Here is an 18,142-nt window from a genome sequence, read left to right on the forward strand (position 1 = left end):
CCGTAAAAGCAAGAGTTGAGGGACAGTCACCGAGGCGAACGAGGTTAGTACAGGCATATAACGGCGTGAGAAACGCACCATGTCCCTGTGGTGTCTTCATCTGCGGACGTCCGTCAACCAAGAGCCTTTCATACTTGATGAAACTGAAAGTACTGCGTAAGCTTAGCTCAGGTCGTTACCATGTGCACCGACATCATTCGTGATATGCACACCTAACCGCACGCTCACTTTCACTTCCTCCTCTGGCTTAGGCCTTTCCTAGCGTAATTGCTACCGCAAAATGATAGTTCTGAACTTCGCCTCCCCCCCCCCCCTTTCTCTCCCCCTCATCCACTCCGCGCAAAGTAAATGAATTTGCGTTTTCGCTGACTTCGGTTCAGGTTCGTGTTTCCCTAAAACCGTTCACACGCACTGGTTCATGTAGTTCGGGAGATTTACGACTCTATTTTTCCTGCAAGGAAGTGGTGCTTTGGTAGTTACTACATGGGTAGCGTCCTGCGTGTTGTGGAACTGTAAAGTGGGTGAATCAATATGAGGTGAGTGATAGTAGGCTTGTTCTGTTGTACCACTTTCCAAATTACGTTCGCGGGTAGAGTACGAGAAAAATGAATTCATACATGCGTCTGTACTTCAAATGGTTCAAATGGCTCTAAGCACTATGGGACTTAACATCTGAGGTCATCAGTCCGCTAGACTTAGAACTACTTAGACCTAACTAACCTAAGGACATCACACACATCCATACCCGAGGCAGAAATCGAACCTGTGACCGCAGCAGCCGCGTGGTTCCTGACTGAAGTGCCTAGAACCGCTCGGCCACAGCGGCCGGCGCGTCTGTACTTCCAGTTATCAATCAAAGTGTATCTTTACCATCTTTGTGCCACCTGAACTCCACCTACAAAACTATGGCGTTTCTACAAGGGTATTTTGCGAGCATTTAGGAGGGACCTTGGGCCTACGGTGACACGTTATAGAGGAATTACATTTTGTTTGATTTCTTGCCCACAATTATCTGTGAGTGGCATTCAGTAGGTAACGCAGCAATTTATTTTCTGAAAGAAGGTTGGTTTCATTCAGGATTACGAGGTGCATTCAAGTTCTAAGGCCTCCGATTTTTTTTCTAATTAACTACTCACCCGAAATCGATGAAACTGGCGTTACTTCTCGACGTAATCGCCCTGCAGACGTACACATTTTTCACAACGCTGACGCCATGATTCCATGGCAGCGGCGAAGACTTCTTTAGGAGTCTGTTTTGACCACTGAAAAATCGCTGAGGCAGTAGCAGCACGGCTGGTGAATGTGCGGCCACGGAGAGTGTCTTTCATTGTTGGAAAAAGCCAAAAGTCACTAGGAGCCAGGTCAGGTGAGTAGGGAGCATGAGGAATCACTTCAAAGTTGTTATCACGAAGAAACTGTTGCGTAACGTTAGCTCGATGTGCGGGTGCTTTGTCTTGGTGAAACAGCACACGCGCAGCCCTTCCCGGACGTTTTTGTTGCAGTGCAGGAAGGAATTTGTTCTTAAAAACATTTTCGTAGGATGCACCTGTTACCGTAGTGCCCTTTGGAATGCAATGGGTAAGGATTACGCCCTCGCTGTCCCAGAACATGGACACCATTTTTTCAGCACTGGCGGTTACCCGAAATTTTTTTGGTGGCGGTGAATCTGTGTGCTTCCATTGATCTGACTGGCGCTTTGTTTCTAGATTGAAAAATGGCATCCACATCTCATCCATTGTCACAACCGACGAAAAGAAAGTCCCATTCATGCTGTCGTTGCGCGTCAACATTGCTTGGCAACATGCCACACGGGCAGCCATGTGGTCGTCCGTCAGCATTCGTGGCACCCACCTGGATGACACTTTTCGCATTTTCAGGTCGTCATGCAGGATTGTGTGCACAGAACCCACAGAAATGCCAACTCTGGAGGCGATCTGTTGAACAGTCATTCGGCCATCCCCCAAAACAGTTCTCTCCACTTTCTCGATCATGTCGTCAGACCGGCTTGTGCGAGCCCGAGGTTGTTTCGGTTTGTTGTCACACGATGTTCTGCCTTCATTGAACTGTCGCACCAACGAACGCACTTTCGACACATCCACAACTCCATCACCACATGTCTCCTTCAACTGTCGATGAATTTCAATTGGTTTCACACCACGCAAATTCAGAAAACGAATGATTGCACGCTGTTCAAGTAAGGAAAACGTCGCCATTTTAAGTATTTAAAACAGTTCTCATTCTCGCCGCTGGCGTACGGTGCTGCCATCTCTGGGACGTATTGGCAATGAACGCTGCCTCATTTTAAAACAATGCGCATGTTTCTATTTCTTTCCAGTCCGGAGAAAAAAAATTGGAGGCCTTAGAACTTGAATGCACCTCGTACAATACACCGTATTATTCCCCACTCTTTTGGCTACAAAAATCTATTTTGCAACACAGTCTCCGTTCTGTGCGACGGCCTTGGGAGGGCTGTATGCCCGCATGATGCCACACTACTAGTCGACGTTAGAGCCAACATTTTGCTGCATTAAGCCGGCCGAAGTGGCCGTGCGGTTAAAGGCGCTGCAGTCTGGAACCGCAAGACCGCTACGGTCGCAGGTTCGAATCCTGCCTCGGGCATGGATGTTTGTGATGTCCTTAGGTTAGTTAGGTTTAACTAGTTCTAAGTTCTAGGGGACTAATGACCTCAGCCGTTGAGTCCCATAGTGCTCAGAGCCATTTTGCTGCATTAACGAATTCCCATCGTGCACGTACGGCCTCCTACCGAGAACATCCTTCATTGGGCCAAACGGATGGAATTCGGAAGGCTCAAGGTAGATGGGGAAGAACAGTCCAGTGATATTTTGTGAGCTCCTCTCGGGTGAGCAGATTCGTGTGAGGCATTGCTTTGTCATGGAGAAGGAGAAAATCGTTCGCATTTTTGTGGCGGCGAGCTCACTGGTCCTCTCTTCAGTTTCCTGAGGGTAGCACAACAGTTCACCTGCAGAGTTGGTCGTTGCGCTATGAGTGAGGAACATCAAACCGTCGGAGGCGAAGTCGTGTGGCGCCATCCCATGGATTGCCATTTTGTTTCCGGTTCAAAGTCATGAACAAATGTTTTATTCCTTGTGACGCTGTCCGACAAAAAATTGTCACGATCAGCCTCATAATACGCAAGCAATTTCGCACAGAGGTCCTTCGTTGTCCTTTAAGGTCTCTTGTTAGGCGTCGAGGAACCCAGCGGGCTCACGCCTATGAGTATCCCAACCGGTGAGCGAGTGTGCCAGCGCTACCAACGGAGACGTCGAGCCGAGCAGGGAGGTCTTTGTGATCCATCGATCACCTCGAATGAGAGTGTCCGCACGTTCAAACGTTGCATGAGTCACTGCTATGTGTGGCCCGCCAGCACGCAGCAGATCGGACAGGTTTGCGCGTCCATGTCGCGATGATGTCAGAGGCCTCGCCCAACGACTTACCGTGCTTTTGCTCACTGCCAGGTCTCCGCAGACTTTCTGCAAGCGCCTATGAATATCTGCGATGCTCTCGTTTTCCGCTAAATAAACTCAATGACAGCTCTCTGCTTGCAACGCACCTCCGTTACAGACGCCATTTTGAAGGCTACGTGTAGCACCGACACCTATCGGAACTTCTTGACACTATAGATGCTGAATCTGGGATATTCCACGATGTCCCACAGCAATTTCCGCATTTTTTTCAACAGAAATTGGCCGAAAAAGTGTGTTGTATTACTTATTGAACTGTGCGGCTGGTCCCGGCGGAGGTTCGAGTCCTTCCTCGGACATGGGTGTGTGTGTTTGTCCTTAGGATAATTTAGGTTAAGTAGTGTGTAAGCTTAGGGACTGATGACCTTAGCAGTTAAGTCCCATAAGATTTCACACGCACACTTATTGGACGCCCCTCATATGAATCTGACACAACAGTACAAATTACGGTATACTTTGTCTTACTGTTCCCTTCACTCACGGTACATTCTGTTGACATTAGCAATGCCCACTTTAGTCTTCGCTCCCAAGACTGCATTGAGTACTGCTAGGTTCTACCTCGGGTTTATTGTTCTGGCAGTTTTAGTGGTACGTTAACACACAGCTGTAGGGATGGTGAAAGATGGGCATGTCATCTTAATTTTTGTAAGTTATCGATGTGCACGTTAGAGAGAGAGCCAGTTATGGTCGTGCAAACAATCTTTGGTCTTGTCTTGGCACAGTCTTTGCTTCTGCGCAGTCTGATACGTTCTTAGGTGCAGTGTGGCATGTGATGGGCGTATTCAGTAGTCCTGTGTTGACTAGTGATTCTGTCTGTTGGATGAAGAAAGATTCATTGTAAAGGACAGAGGATGAATAGGATGTAAATAGTGAAAGGCGAAAAGAATGTCAATTTTGAGTAATTTTTTCTCAAGACAAGAAATTTGAGGTAAGACTGTAGCACTGCGCAGCCAGTTCGTCGGAATGATTATTGTCAGGTAGTTAACTTCATTCACTTGCTTGAGCTGAAAGAAAGACCGCCCCACTTTACTGAGTCATGCGTTAACATGTCAACTGATTAAGCTGCTTGGTTTTTATAGAAATATTCAGTTAACATTGTACTGTTTTTAAATCATTGTTCACTCTGTTAAGCATAGTATTGTTCAGACCAACGTTACGTGTGAAGATCAGGCCAAGTTTTGCTCCGTATTTTTGAATAAATACTTCGCTATAAAATCGTTGTCTTGGAATGTCATTTCATGGGAATAGTTACCCTCCCCATCCAACTGTTTAAAGAAGGTTTATCATTGCACCATGCCTTATTCAACAATTTGAATATTCTTTGGAAACTTTATTCAACAATAGAACTCTATCTTAGCCGTTGCCTGTTTGCTTTGTACTTCGAGAAGTTTGCAACAGTGTTCTCAAGATGCGAGGTAAGTCATTTTGATTGATGATGATGATGATGATGATGAGGTCCCATAGTCCGAAGAGCGTAGGGGACGATGCGGGAGACCCGCACCGCCGTACGAGTCGGTGGTTTTCCATTCCTTTCCTCCGACCGTAATGGGGATGAATGAAGATGATGAACACGACACAACAACACCCAGTCATTTCGAGGCAGGAAAAAATCCCTAACCCCGCCGGGAATCGAACCCACAAACCCGTGCGCGGGAAGCGAGAACGCTACCACAAGACCACGAGCTGCGGTTGTTTTGATTAGGGCCTTATAATTGTTTTACTTCAGTTGCGCATGTAATATAAGCACAAGATGTATTCGAACGAGTTACAGTTCAGTCCAAATTAGGTTCCGTTTAGTCAAAGGTTAGCATACGAGTTTAAGTTGAATAACAGATTGTGGGTACATAGTTTTGGTAGTACGTAGAGTGGGAGGTAAATTTGGGCTAAACTTCATACAGAAGTACATAGCAGGGAACTCAGATTGGGTTTACAGTTGAACAGTTGCCCGATACGCACCTCGTGTATAGGTTCACAGAACGCTACGGGACAGCAACGTATGCTGAGCTGTGCATGCAGCGACAGCAATTCCATATCATACTACTTTTGCATTTGAGGGTAGCTGCATTAATCTACGTTTTGTATTGCACGTTATACGTTTTCGTGATTGCGTATTACCCGGTTTTTCACAGCTCTGAATGCATTTTTACAGAAAAGTAGCTGGGACAACGAACCTAATAAATCATAACTGCAATATTCCTCTGAGCAAGCTAGCAGAGGACAGTGGTCACTTATACCAAAGTACTGAAAAATAACCCCCCGAAAAAGCTCAGAATATTTTGTTGACAAAGTTCGGGTTCACCTTGGGTGTAGCCATCTGCAGGATATTTGCAGATTCTGCCCTGAATACCTGTTCTTAGAATTTTCTTGACCTGTTAGCCATCTTTCTTTGTCTGTCTGCCAGCTGATATTCATCAGCACTTTTCCCAGCGGTAGGAAAAGCGTGTCGCTATTCACACTGACCTTCTCTTAAACCTCTCGTTTTGCTGTGTTACTTCAACCTGATAAGGATCCTACGCACTTGAACCGGTACGGACAGCACAACGGTACGTCGGGAAGAACCCCGCAGAGAGTATCGAAGTAAGCCGTTTTACTAACCCATAAGTGACCCTCTTCTAATGCCCAACTTCACATTTCTCTACGTTAAACGCTAGCTGCCATTCTTTTCGCAGTGTTCATTTTTTGCCCCTTTTCTGACAGAATATTAACACAGTTCTTATCGTACACTAGTTTCTCATAGATAAACACGTCATCTCCGATACGACTTAGGCTGCATGCAGTACAATCCGACACGCTATAGAGCATGTGCAGCCAGTGACCGAAAAAGAATTACTCTGCGTTTCTTGACTCGTGGCAGCTGCCTGTGCAAAACACAGCGGCCGACTGCAAGGTGCAATGCAATGCAGTCTGCATCGAGACTCCTTTCATGTTCACTACAAAAGGTGCACTTTCTCGCCAACATTCCCGCTCGGAAACACCGACGAGAAAGTGCTGCATAGAAAGAACGGACCGAGATTCAAGCACGTGAATGCGATACACTACGCGAGCAGCAGTTCGGTCGAATATATTCTGTGAGCGGCTTTCGGAGAACTTCTGTTCCTTCTAACTGCGGGCAGCCAATTTCTCAGGAAGACGGAGTGGGGAACCACCAAAAACGTAAACGCCCTTACGATAATGCTTTCGTCCCGGGCATGGTTAAACTTTACGTACACAGAAGTCAAAGAACAGCCTGGGGAAAATGTTGGCAAATACAAGGGAAATCACAGAATCTGATGGTTTTCTGTAGACTCAACAACTTGTAGCCATCTGCTACAGAACATGAGGTATAGTTAATAACTTGTGACAGGAAACAGAAGCATTGCAGATATGCCCTGTTACTATGTAACCACAATGTTGTTGTTGTTTTCTTCAGTCCGAAGACCGGTGTAGCGCAGTCCTTCGCTCTAGTCTAGCTTCGTACATAAATAACTACCATCGCCTGCTTATTGTACACTCAGGTGCTAAAAGTCATGCGATACCTCCTAATATCGTGTCGCACCTCCTTTTGCCCGGCCTAGTGCACCAACTCGACGTACCATGGACTCAAAAGTCGTTGGAACCGCTGCAGAAATTTTGAGCCATGCTGCCTCTATAGCATTCCATAATTGCGAAAGTGTTGCTAGCGCAGGACTTTGTCCGCGAAGTGACCTCTCTACTATGTCTCTTACGTGTTCGACGGAATTCATATCGGGCAATCTGGGTGGCCGAATCATTCGCTCGAATTGTCCAGAGCGTTCTTCAATCGAATCGCGAACAACTGTGGCCTGATGACATCCATAAAAATTCCATCGTTATTCGAGAATATTAACTCCAAATGAATGGCTGTTAATACTCTCGGAGAAGCTGAACGTAACGATTTATCGTCAATGATCGCTTCAGTTGGACCAGAGGAGCCAGTCTATTCCATGTAAAGACAGCCCACGCCGTTACGGAGCCACCACCAGCTTGGACAGTGCTCGACGACCTGGATCCATGGCTTCTTGGTGTCCACGTCACACTCGAACGCTACCACCAGCTCTTAGCAACTAAAATTGGGACACATCTGAAAACGCCATGGGTTTCCAGCCGTCTAGGGTCCAAACGATACGATCACGACCCTAGGAGAGGCGCTGAAGGCGATGCCGTGGCGTCAGCAAAGGCACTTGGTCGTCTGTTGCCATTGCCCATTGCCTCCAAAGTCCGTCGCACTGTCCGAACGGATGCGTTGGACGTACGTCCCACACTGATTTCTGCGGATATTTCAGCTAGTGTTGCTTGTCTGTTAGCAGTTTCAACTCTGTACATAAAGGCCGCTGCACTTTTTTGGAAGTCCAAAAACATCCAATCCACCTGTTTCAGTATCATGTATAAAGAGCCCGAAATGTATTTAGCCTGATTGGTGTTCGGAAAGTCATTGCTGCTTGCCACAGAGAAGGTAAGTTTCAGTGAGAAAAGCTTGGGGTAAATTAATAACTGACTCACGGAGACCGAATTGTTAAAGTACTAGTAATGCTGAATTTTTATCAGAAGGCTGATGTGTCAGTGAAATATCGTACCACAATTACATATGTCGTCAAGTTTTACACTGAAAAACAGTCTGGGTAGTTTTTCAATCTGAAATAATTCCAGACAGTACGTGTAGTAGTCGACCAGAATGGAATGGGATAAGTTGTACGTCGTCAGTTAAATAACCATTCCACAGCTGGCTGTAGGGAACTGGTTGACCCCACAGAAGCTGGAGAATATGGGAAGCTGCTCCTTTTCTACCGATAAAGAGAACCTGGTTTCAGTTTTTCACGTTATAAGTTTGTTATTAATTTCGAATCTTCATCACCAGCATACAAGATCAGATTTTAATTTTGTAGAATTATCTTTAGTTTGTAACGGTACAGTACCCTTGCGTCTTGTGAAAGTAACATTATCGCTGACGCGAACTGTTCTCAGTAGCAGGCTCGGAGAAAAAGAGCTCTACGCAGCGACTTCTGTAAGTCATGAACGAGATACGAAGCTATATTGTTTCGCGTTTTCACAGATTTAATTTGTGATACATACTATTTGTAAAAAATGCGTATTTTTAAGTGTTTGTGTGTGGGAGAGTGGATATGTGTGAGTAAATAACGCTCGTGTTCCAACAAACTGACTAGGTAATTTTGTGGTGGAAGAAGCCTCAATTACCACAATAGTACACAAATGTTTAGGAATCAAAGTCGCTCATCAAGAAAGCAGATGGGTTATTATCACTGTTATCATCAATAAGGAAAACGTTATACAAGATGTACTGTGGGTCACTATTAGTGCTCTTCGGCGAAGCATAGTTCGGCTTCCGTGACGCATTCGAAAATGATACGGTCTACTTTTGCCCAAACAAAAGACTTGCGTGACGATAACGTGTGAAACAGTCTCATGCTGTCTATTTCCTCCTGTGCGACCCAGTTTGTGAATCGTTGTCACTGTTAGGTGCGATATGACGTAAACTGTTAACATAATGGCTACCGACAGAGCAAATGACGAATCGCTCTGGATTTTGCCTCATGAGATGTGGAAAAGCGCTCATAAATCACGGTAAGGCACTTTTGCAGCACCAGACCAAAAGCTGTTAACACCGTACGCGAAATTGAGGCGATCTCAATAACCTGGTCATAAAAAAACTTTTTCTTGTCGTTTGCTCCATAGTATGATCTGATACGAATAAAGGTAATATGTCATGTTATTCGGTTTGTATATCAGATGTAAATGATTTTATAAACTTAAATACGAAGAATCTGTTTATCATAAATCGAATTATAAAATTATTCTCAACGGAATGATTCGAACAATAATACTTATTGCAAACTCTATTACTTAGACTGTACCTGTTGTAATAATGTTAATTTTTTATCTACAGTCTAAGACGCACCACGAAGGAATAATCCGAATGGGACGGAAATTGGTAGACGTGATGTACATATATAGACGTACAAATGATAACATTTTCAGAAATCTGGGTGATTCACTCAAGAGAAGGAGCTTCACAAATTGAGCAAGTTAATAACGCGTTGGTTGACCTCTCGCCCTTATGCAAGTAGATATTCGGCTTGGCATTGATTGATAGAGTAAATGGATGTCCTCCTGAGGAATATCGTGCCAAATTCAATCCAACTGGCGTCAAAATTCCGAGCTTGTTGGACGGCCCTGCCCATAATTCTCCAGACGTTCTCAGTTGGGCGATATCTGGCGATCTTGTTGGTCAACGTAGGACTGCGTAAGCACGAAGAAAAGCGGTAGAAACGGTCATCGTGTGCGAGTGGGCATTATCTTGCTGAAATGTTAGCCCAGGGCCGGCCGAAGTGGCCGTGCGGTTAAAGGCGCTGCAGTCTGGAACCGCAAGACCGCTACGGTCGCAGGTTCGAATCCTGCCTCGGGCATGGATGTTTGTGATGTCCTTAGGTTAGTTAGGTTTAACTAGTTCTAAGTTCTAGGGGACTAATGACCTCAGCAGTTGAGTCCCATAGTGCTCAGAGCCATTTGAACCATTTTGTTAGCCCAGGGTGGCTTGCCATGAGGGGAAACAAAAAGAGACGACGAATATTGTCGACGCACTGCTGTGCCGTAGAAGTGCCGTGGATGACAACCAAAGCGGTCCTGCTAGAAAATGAAGTGGTACCCCAGACCATCACTCGCGGTTTTCGGACCGTATGGCGCGCGACAGTCAGATTTTTACCCCACGGTTGTCTGGGGTGTCTACAGAAACGTCTCCGCTGGCCATACGGACTCAGATGGAAGGGCGCTCATCATTGAAGACAATTTTACTCCTGCCAAGAGATTTCAGGCCGGAGGTGAGTCTGGAGACGCCCCAGACAGCGGTGGGATACCAACATGGCTGTCGCCCGCCATACGGACCGACGTCTAGTAATGGTGCCATTTACTCGTATTTTCATAGTAGTACGCCTTTGGTTGTCATACGCGGCACCCGTACATCACTGTGGTACGTTGACGATATTCTGCGCCCCGTTTTGTTGCCCTACTTGCGAAGTCATCCTGGTCTTACATTTTAGCAAGATAAGGACCGCCCGCACAAGGTGAGTTTTCCTACTGCTTTTCTTCGTGCTTGCCAAACCCTACCTTGACCAGCAAGGTCGCCGGATCTGGCCCCAGTTGAGGAAGTCTGAAGCATTATGGCTGGGACCTCCCAAACAGCTTGGGATTTTAATGATCTAACGCGCTAATTGGGCGGAATTTGACACAATATCCTCAGGATGGCGTAAACAACTCTATCAATCAACGTCAAGCCGAATATCTTCTCGCGTAAGAGACAGAGATGGACCATCGCATTATTGACTTGTTAAGTTCGTGAAGCTCTTTCTTTTGAGCAAATCATAATTTTTTTCTGAATTTGTAATCATTTGTTTGTCTGTACATTCACATGACATCTACCGTTTTCCGCCCTATTCTGATAATTCCTTCGAGGTGCCTTCTTAGAGTGTAAGGTTTAATTAAATAAAGAGTTGTGTTTTTCTTGTTGTTTCGTTTACATTTATACATATCAATGCGCTTTTTATTTAAATTATTACGTCAAAATAAGGATTTCACACGTATTCCTATTTAAATACACTGACGAACCAATGCATTATGACCATCTGCTTAAAAATGTGTTGAGTCACCTTTCGAACGCAACACACAAGCGATAGTGCGTGACATGGATTCGACAAATACTTGGTAAGGTTGTAAAGTATGTATATAGAACTGTAAACGGATCCTAGCCAAGGCTCGACATACGTTACGTACCATGAATAATGGAGATGTAACCCTTGTGCGTAATTTCTGGTTAAGCCACCTCACAAGGACAATTATAAATTTAAAAATTACAGGGTCGCCGCCAGCCCAAGCCCTTCCTAACAATTAAGAGAAGACCGAACTGGAAATTATCAGTTTAATTAAATTAAGAATTTAATTATAAGAATGCAATTTTTTAAAGAAATTAAGAAGATGAACAGCATTGTATGTCTTATATAGAAAAATCAGGGAATAGGAAATTAATTTGAAAACTGGCATCAATGAGAAAGATAAAGGACGCAAAGTTTATCTTTTACGTAGCACATTTATTTCATTACTGAATTTGATGCAAATCCTATGAGTACACATGACTGGTGCCTAAATAAAAAAGTTTAACTAAATAATTGGAAAAAATTGTAGAATCGCGCAAATAAAAAGGAAAAACACACAAAAGGGAAGTGGAACACAATAATTCAATCATTCCATCTACATACCCACGACTGTCCGAAAGGAACAAAGCAACTTCCACAATTTTAATTTCAACCACCAATTTTTAACAAAATAATTATGCCACATTCCGAAAGTACATAACTACACACTCTTCAGTTATGCTGAAGTACTTAAATATGCCATGAATTTAACACAGGGAAGTTCTAATTCGACCTACTTCCTATGAGCAGAAACCCTCTCTAGGAGGTACGAACTGTACTCACCAACCGCTAGCTGTAGAGTGTCCTTTCTCCACCGAGCTTCGCCTAATTACCGGTGCAACGGAAGCTACCAGAGGCGTAGGCTTCCGTCACCAACCTGACAGACAAACCAACCTCAGACTAAAAGGGGTAAACCTCTCTGTCCAGGTTTCGGGATCCTAAGTTGGTGAGCCCGTGCTACCCTCCAAACTAGAAGCAAACATCAGACGACAACCAACTCAGCGTCCCCCACAAAATAAACCCAAAACCACTCGTAATAACACTCATACAGTCACATTCACTCTCACATAGGGTAGGGCGAAGGTGAAAACCTAATAAATACTGGACATAATTTCCTATGGAACACAAAAAATCAAACATAATATCATTTAGTAAGCCTTAGTTTGATTGCTCAGTCTTTCTGGGAGAGTTAATAAATTAAACCGCAATCACGCGGTGGACAGAATAGGATGAACAGAATCCAGTGAGACATGCGTTTATGAAACGACTCCACAGTGACGTTTTAAGGTTCCAGAGATACGTGGCACCAAATGCCTGAACATACATCGCGCAAATTCCCTAAGTTATGGGCCACTGGTTTGTGAACGCAGAGCCGGCGACTGATAGCATCCCAAATGTATCCCATCTGGTTCAGCTAAGGCGAAATTGGTGGCGAAGACATAAACGTGGGTTCACTGCCTTGCTCCTAAAACCACCGTCGGGAAAGACATCGATCATGAAGAGTTGCAGTTGTTCGCTTCGAACACAGCCGTCTTGGTACCACAGGTCTCATGCAAGGCCAGGTGAATGTCCCCAATTTCACAACACTGCCCTCATAGGCCTCCGACCAGTGCGCGGTGCGTGTTTCGACCACCCGTTCACCTTTATGACGGCGTATATGGACACGATCATCAACCTGCTACGACAAGAAGTGCGATAAATCCGACAGACAACACGTTTACATTGCTCCAAGGTCCAATTTCCTTTACTTGTGCGTACTGCAATTACGAGGGCGGTTCAGAAAGTAACCTCCGATTGGTCACAGTGCGGGTTGTGGGGGGAGTAGCGACGCCATCTGTGCGTTCACGCACTCAACAGGTCAGTCGGCATCAAGCCGTGGTCGAGTGAACGTCGTACCTGCGCTAGTTTAGTTTTTGTGGCAGTTTGAAATGTGTGCTGCAATAGAAAACCCCGCCAAATGTGAAGTGCGTGCTGTCATAAGGTTTTTTACAGCCAAAGGATATTCTGCAGCAGCTATTCATCGTGAGCTTTGTGCCGTGTACGGACCAAGAGTTATGAGTGAAGGAGTTGTCCGTGAATGGGTACGTTTATTTAAAAGTGGACGAGAAAACGTTCATGATGAAGAGAGGAGTGGTAGACCATCATTGGTGACTGACGAACTCGTTCAGACAGTTGATGCAAAAGTTCGTGAAAATCGACGTTTCTCAATGTCGGAGTTGTCTACTGGTTTTCCACAGATTTCTAAGACTCTCTTGTACGAGATAGTGACAGCAACATTGGGTTACCGTAAGTTCTGTGCACGATGGGTGCCCAAAATTCTTACTGACCACCACAAAACTCAAAGAATGGCCTCTGCATTAGACTTTCTGTCACATTATGAGGACGAAGGAGAACCATTGTTAAACAGAATCGTGACCGGTGACGAAACCTGGATTAAGTACGTGAACCCTGAGACAAAAGAACAATCAAAGATGTGGGCACATTCAAATTCGCCTACCAAACCAAGAAAAGCCTCGCAAGATTTTTCTGCCAGAAAACTAATGGCAACGGTGTTTTGGGATGCCAAAGGGGTGTTGTTGGTTGAATTCATGGAACGTGGTACGACCATTAATCAAGACGTGTACTGTGAAACAATAAAAAGTTACGACGGGCTATACAGAACAAACGCCGTGGTATGCTGACTTCCGGTATGGTTTTTTTGCACGATAACGCCCGTCCTCACTCTGCTCGCAGAACAACGGCCCTTCTTGAGTCCTTCAAGTGGGACGTTATCAGCCATCCACCTTACAGCCGAGACCTGGCGCCAAGTGATTATCACCTCTTCATGCATTTGAAGAAATGGCTCGGGTCACAGCGGTTTGATGACGACGAAGAGCTCAAAGATGCGGTCACAGGCTGGCTCCAGGCACAAGTGGGCGATTTTTATGCAGAAGGAATTTCAAAGCTTGTGAAGAGATACGATAAGTGCCTCAATCGCTATGGAGACTATGTAGAAAAATAGTGTAAAGACGTAGTTGTAAGATGTATATATTAAAATATTTTTATTTAACTTGGTGTATTTTTTTAAATCAACCGGAGGTTACTTTCTGAACGGCCCTCGTACAAGAGACAATGTCACTGGACCAACATGGCGTCTTGTTGCGATCCTCTGTTGCACCATCAACACTATGCAGTAAATGAAGTGCTAAGAATTGTGCACGCACCAGCATTGTACTCAGTTGTCAGATGTGCCACAGACCGCCGTCTGTCATGCCTTACAGAGCGGGAAACCTTCCGACCTCCACATTCAGCGATGAGGCTCCGGCGTCCAGCAACACGTCATCCCCTGGTTTCTTCGGCGTCCTTCAGCCTCAGCGCATGAGTTCTCACGAGAGTACAACGGGAACAGCCGACCAGCTTTTCTGTTTCTGAGATGCTCATTCCCAGGTGTCGGGTCATAGCAGACCGTCCTTCCTCAAAGCCGCTTATGTCAATGTATTTCTCCGTCTGTGGCCTGCTCGTCGCTATAATAATTCCCTATTCATGCCTGCTCCACTCATATACTTTCAGTCACAAAGGAATTCAAGACACTACCTACCCGTGGGACATTAATTTATATCAATGGGGCAAGTAGAAAATCTGTGTCAGACCGGGATTCGAATCTGTGTCTCCCTCTTACTGGGCAGATGCGCTGACCATTATACCATCCGGACACAGTGGTCACCACAACCACACCGACTACCCTAGCAAGACTCCCGTCAGACTCAAATTCTGTTCTTCAGACATGTCCGAAGAACAGGCACCACATACGTAACTACAGCGATAACGGCTAATGATCCCTTCAGTGCGGATGCATACCAAGCTCGAACTCTTACAGGAATAGGCGAGAAGTCGCGAATAACGAGGCTACTTAGCAGGGGCACTACATCAGCAGCGTGTGATATAACTTGAGAATTTGGGCGTGACAGAAGGCACGCTGGAGCGGTCCGTGTGGTTGGATGACAGCTGTTTCCGGATGGCGCAATGGTCAGCTCATCTTCCTATACTTTGCTCATCACCAGAATGAACCTGATAAGTGTCATAGAAACATGAAAAACAGTAATTTTCACAACATCGGACTCAGAACACAAATGCTGCATCTCTGCAGCTGCCACTGTACCACTTAGCAGAACTGATCTGGAGCCAAGTTAGGGGATTTATCGCAAGAAATAACAAGACATTTAAGCTGCCTGGAAGCAAGGCACGAAGCTTTGTCAGACGTCACTGAGGAACGCCGGCGAGATACAGAACGGCAGGTCAAAAGAAGGGGAGAAAATGTAGCACTACGATGGCTTCGTCGATTCTGTTGTTGATCGACTAGTTTTCAACGTAGCAGATGACAGTCCACTATTGAAGCTTCTTTCTCTGTTTCGGATATGGAAGGAGCTCAGACTTTAGTAGGCGACTGACTGTAAGCAATATCTTCAGTGGCTTCAGTGTTTACCTGTACGATGAAATCGCTGCACTACGCTTCAGGGTCACATATAGCTAGCTCAGAAAAATTACCCTGTCTTTAAGTTAGGAATCCGGAGTTAGGTTTTCCGTAATTTCCCTGAATCGCTCCAGGCAAATGCCGGGATGGTTCCTTTGAAAGGGCACGGCCGACTTCCTTCCCCATCCTTCCCTAATCCGATGAGACCGATGACCTCGCTGTCTGGTCTCCTTCCCCAAACAACTCAACTCAACTTTAATCAAATGGTTCAGTCATCACGCAACTTTAATCACTTTTTTGTAATCGCAATACTATGTTAGCTAAGAATGAGAGCATGTTATGGTTCCCGTCTGGTCCCCAAAGAAGCGTGCGGTGTTGCTGGTGTTTTGGCGATTATCACTTCATTCTCTTTAAAATTTAAACGACAGTCGAAGGTATATTGTCCCTCTGCTCGTCTCTTTTTACATCTTAACTGCAACTGCTCACGTCACTGCAGGTTAATGGGACCAGGTTGCTGGCCAGTGGTGTTCGAGCTAAATGTGCCGGTGAAGATGTGGTCCCTTAGTATCGCTCAATAGACGTGCGCGTAACCTATCCTTATAATCGGTCATGACTGAACTCGGGATAGCTTGGCTTCTGCTCCGCGTGCAACGAAATCCAATGAGATTCCAGCACATGCGGAAGAATACTGGCGTAATCTTTGCATCAGGTTTATTCTTACGATGAACACGGTTTAGCATGCAGAAGATCCTTTTTCGAATCCCGGTCTGGCATAAATTTTCAGTTTGCCAGACTGATATAAATCAACGCCCACTGGCAGCTAGTGTCTTTAATTCCTTTGTGTCTTCATTAAGCCGACCGGTGTGGCCGAGCGGTTCTAGGCGTTTCAGTCTGGAAGCTCGCGACCATTACGGTCGGGCATGGATGTGTGTGATGTCCTTAGGTTAGTCAGGTTTAAGTAGTTCTAAGTTCTAGGGGACTGATGACCTCAGGTGTTAAGTCCCATAGAGCTCAGAGCCATTTGAACCATTTTTTGTCTTCATTAATAGTGTCTGCAGGATCAAAGTGATGTCTGTTCTTTCAGACGGACACTACATATGTGATGACGGCCAGTGAGTCCTTCGCTGCAGATTCACACCAAGCTCGAACCCTTACGGGAACTGACGAGATGCCGCGAGTAATGCAGCTAATGAGCAGGGGCACTGCACCAGCAGTGTGTGGTGTAAGTTGAGAATTTGGGTCTGATGGGAGGCGTGCTAGGCCAGCCTGTGAGGCTATGGTGACCACTGTATGTGGATGGCGTAGTGGTCAGGGCATCTGTCTACTGACCCACTACAAATTTTCAGCTTGCACCATTGATATAAATCAATTTCCACTGGCTGTTAGTGTCTTTAATTCCTTTGTGTCTTGACCCATAGTGACTGCAGGATCAAATTGCTGTCTGTTCTCTCGGACATGTCCAAAACAACCGACACATCACATACGAGGGTTGGAACTTAAATAGTGGCAACTATTTATTCACAACCGATACAAAAGAGTTACATGTTTGCACCTGTTACTGTCCTTCAAAGTAGTCGGCAGCGTTGTGTAGAACCCGTTGCCGGCGATGTGGAAGGCGTAGTATACCGTCCGTTCTGTTGATGGTGCGAATGGAGAGGTCTACAGCTTGTCGAATCTCTGGAACAGTTCTGAAGCGAATGCCACGAAGTGGTTCCTCCACCTTCGGACTCAAATGAAAGTCACAAGGACTTAAAGTCCGGGGAGTATGGTGGAAGGTACAGTACTTCCCAGTCCCATCGAGCAGCCACAGCTTGTGCTGTATGCGCCCGCGCATTGTCGTGCAAATGATGGGTGGGTTGCGCAGAAAGTGTCGTGCTTCTTTCGGAAAGCTGATCGCAGGTGACGCTCCAAAAACGAACAGTAATACGGTGCATTGACTATATGCCATGGCGGAGCGTAGTGCGTTAGGATAACACCATCACAGTCGCACGAGAGAATCGCCATAACTTTCACCATACTGGGGCTCTGACGCACTTTCGACTTTCGCGGCCACTCATAATGACGCCATTCGGTGGAGAGGCGTTTCAGTTTTGGCTTCGTGGCATTCGCTTCAGAACTGCTCCAGAGATTCGATAGGCAATAGACCGCTCGTTTCGCACCATCAACTGAACAGGCTCTGCTAACGGTGTACTACGCCTTCCACATCGCTGCCAACGGGTTCTACACAACGCTGGTGACTACTTTGAAGGACAGTAACAGTTGCAAACATGTAACTCTTTTGTATTGGTTATGAATAAATAGTTGTCACTATTTAAATTCCAACCCTCGTATGATAGGATTCAGTCTGACGGCGGGCACTGGTCATAATGTTTACGGTTTTCAATGTATCTGCTCTTCATGTAGATTACTATTAACTATTGTTTATTAATTTTTTTCTTCTTCAGAAAACAATTCCTACCCCATAACTTAGCTACTGATATTTGATAGCATTGTATTTCTTGAACTACAGTCTA

This window comes from Schistocerca americana, chromosome 2, assembly GCF_021461395.2.
Source record: "Schistocerca americana isolate TAMUIC-IGC-003095 chromosome 2, iqSchAmer2.1, whole genome shotgun sequence".
Taxonomy (NCBI): domain Eukaryota; kingdom Metazoa; phylum Arthropoda; class Insecta; order Orthoptera; family Acrididae; genus Schistocerca; species Schistocerca americana.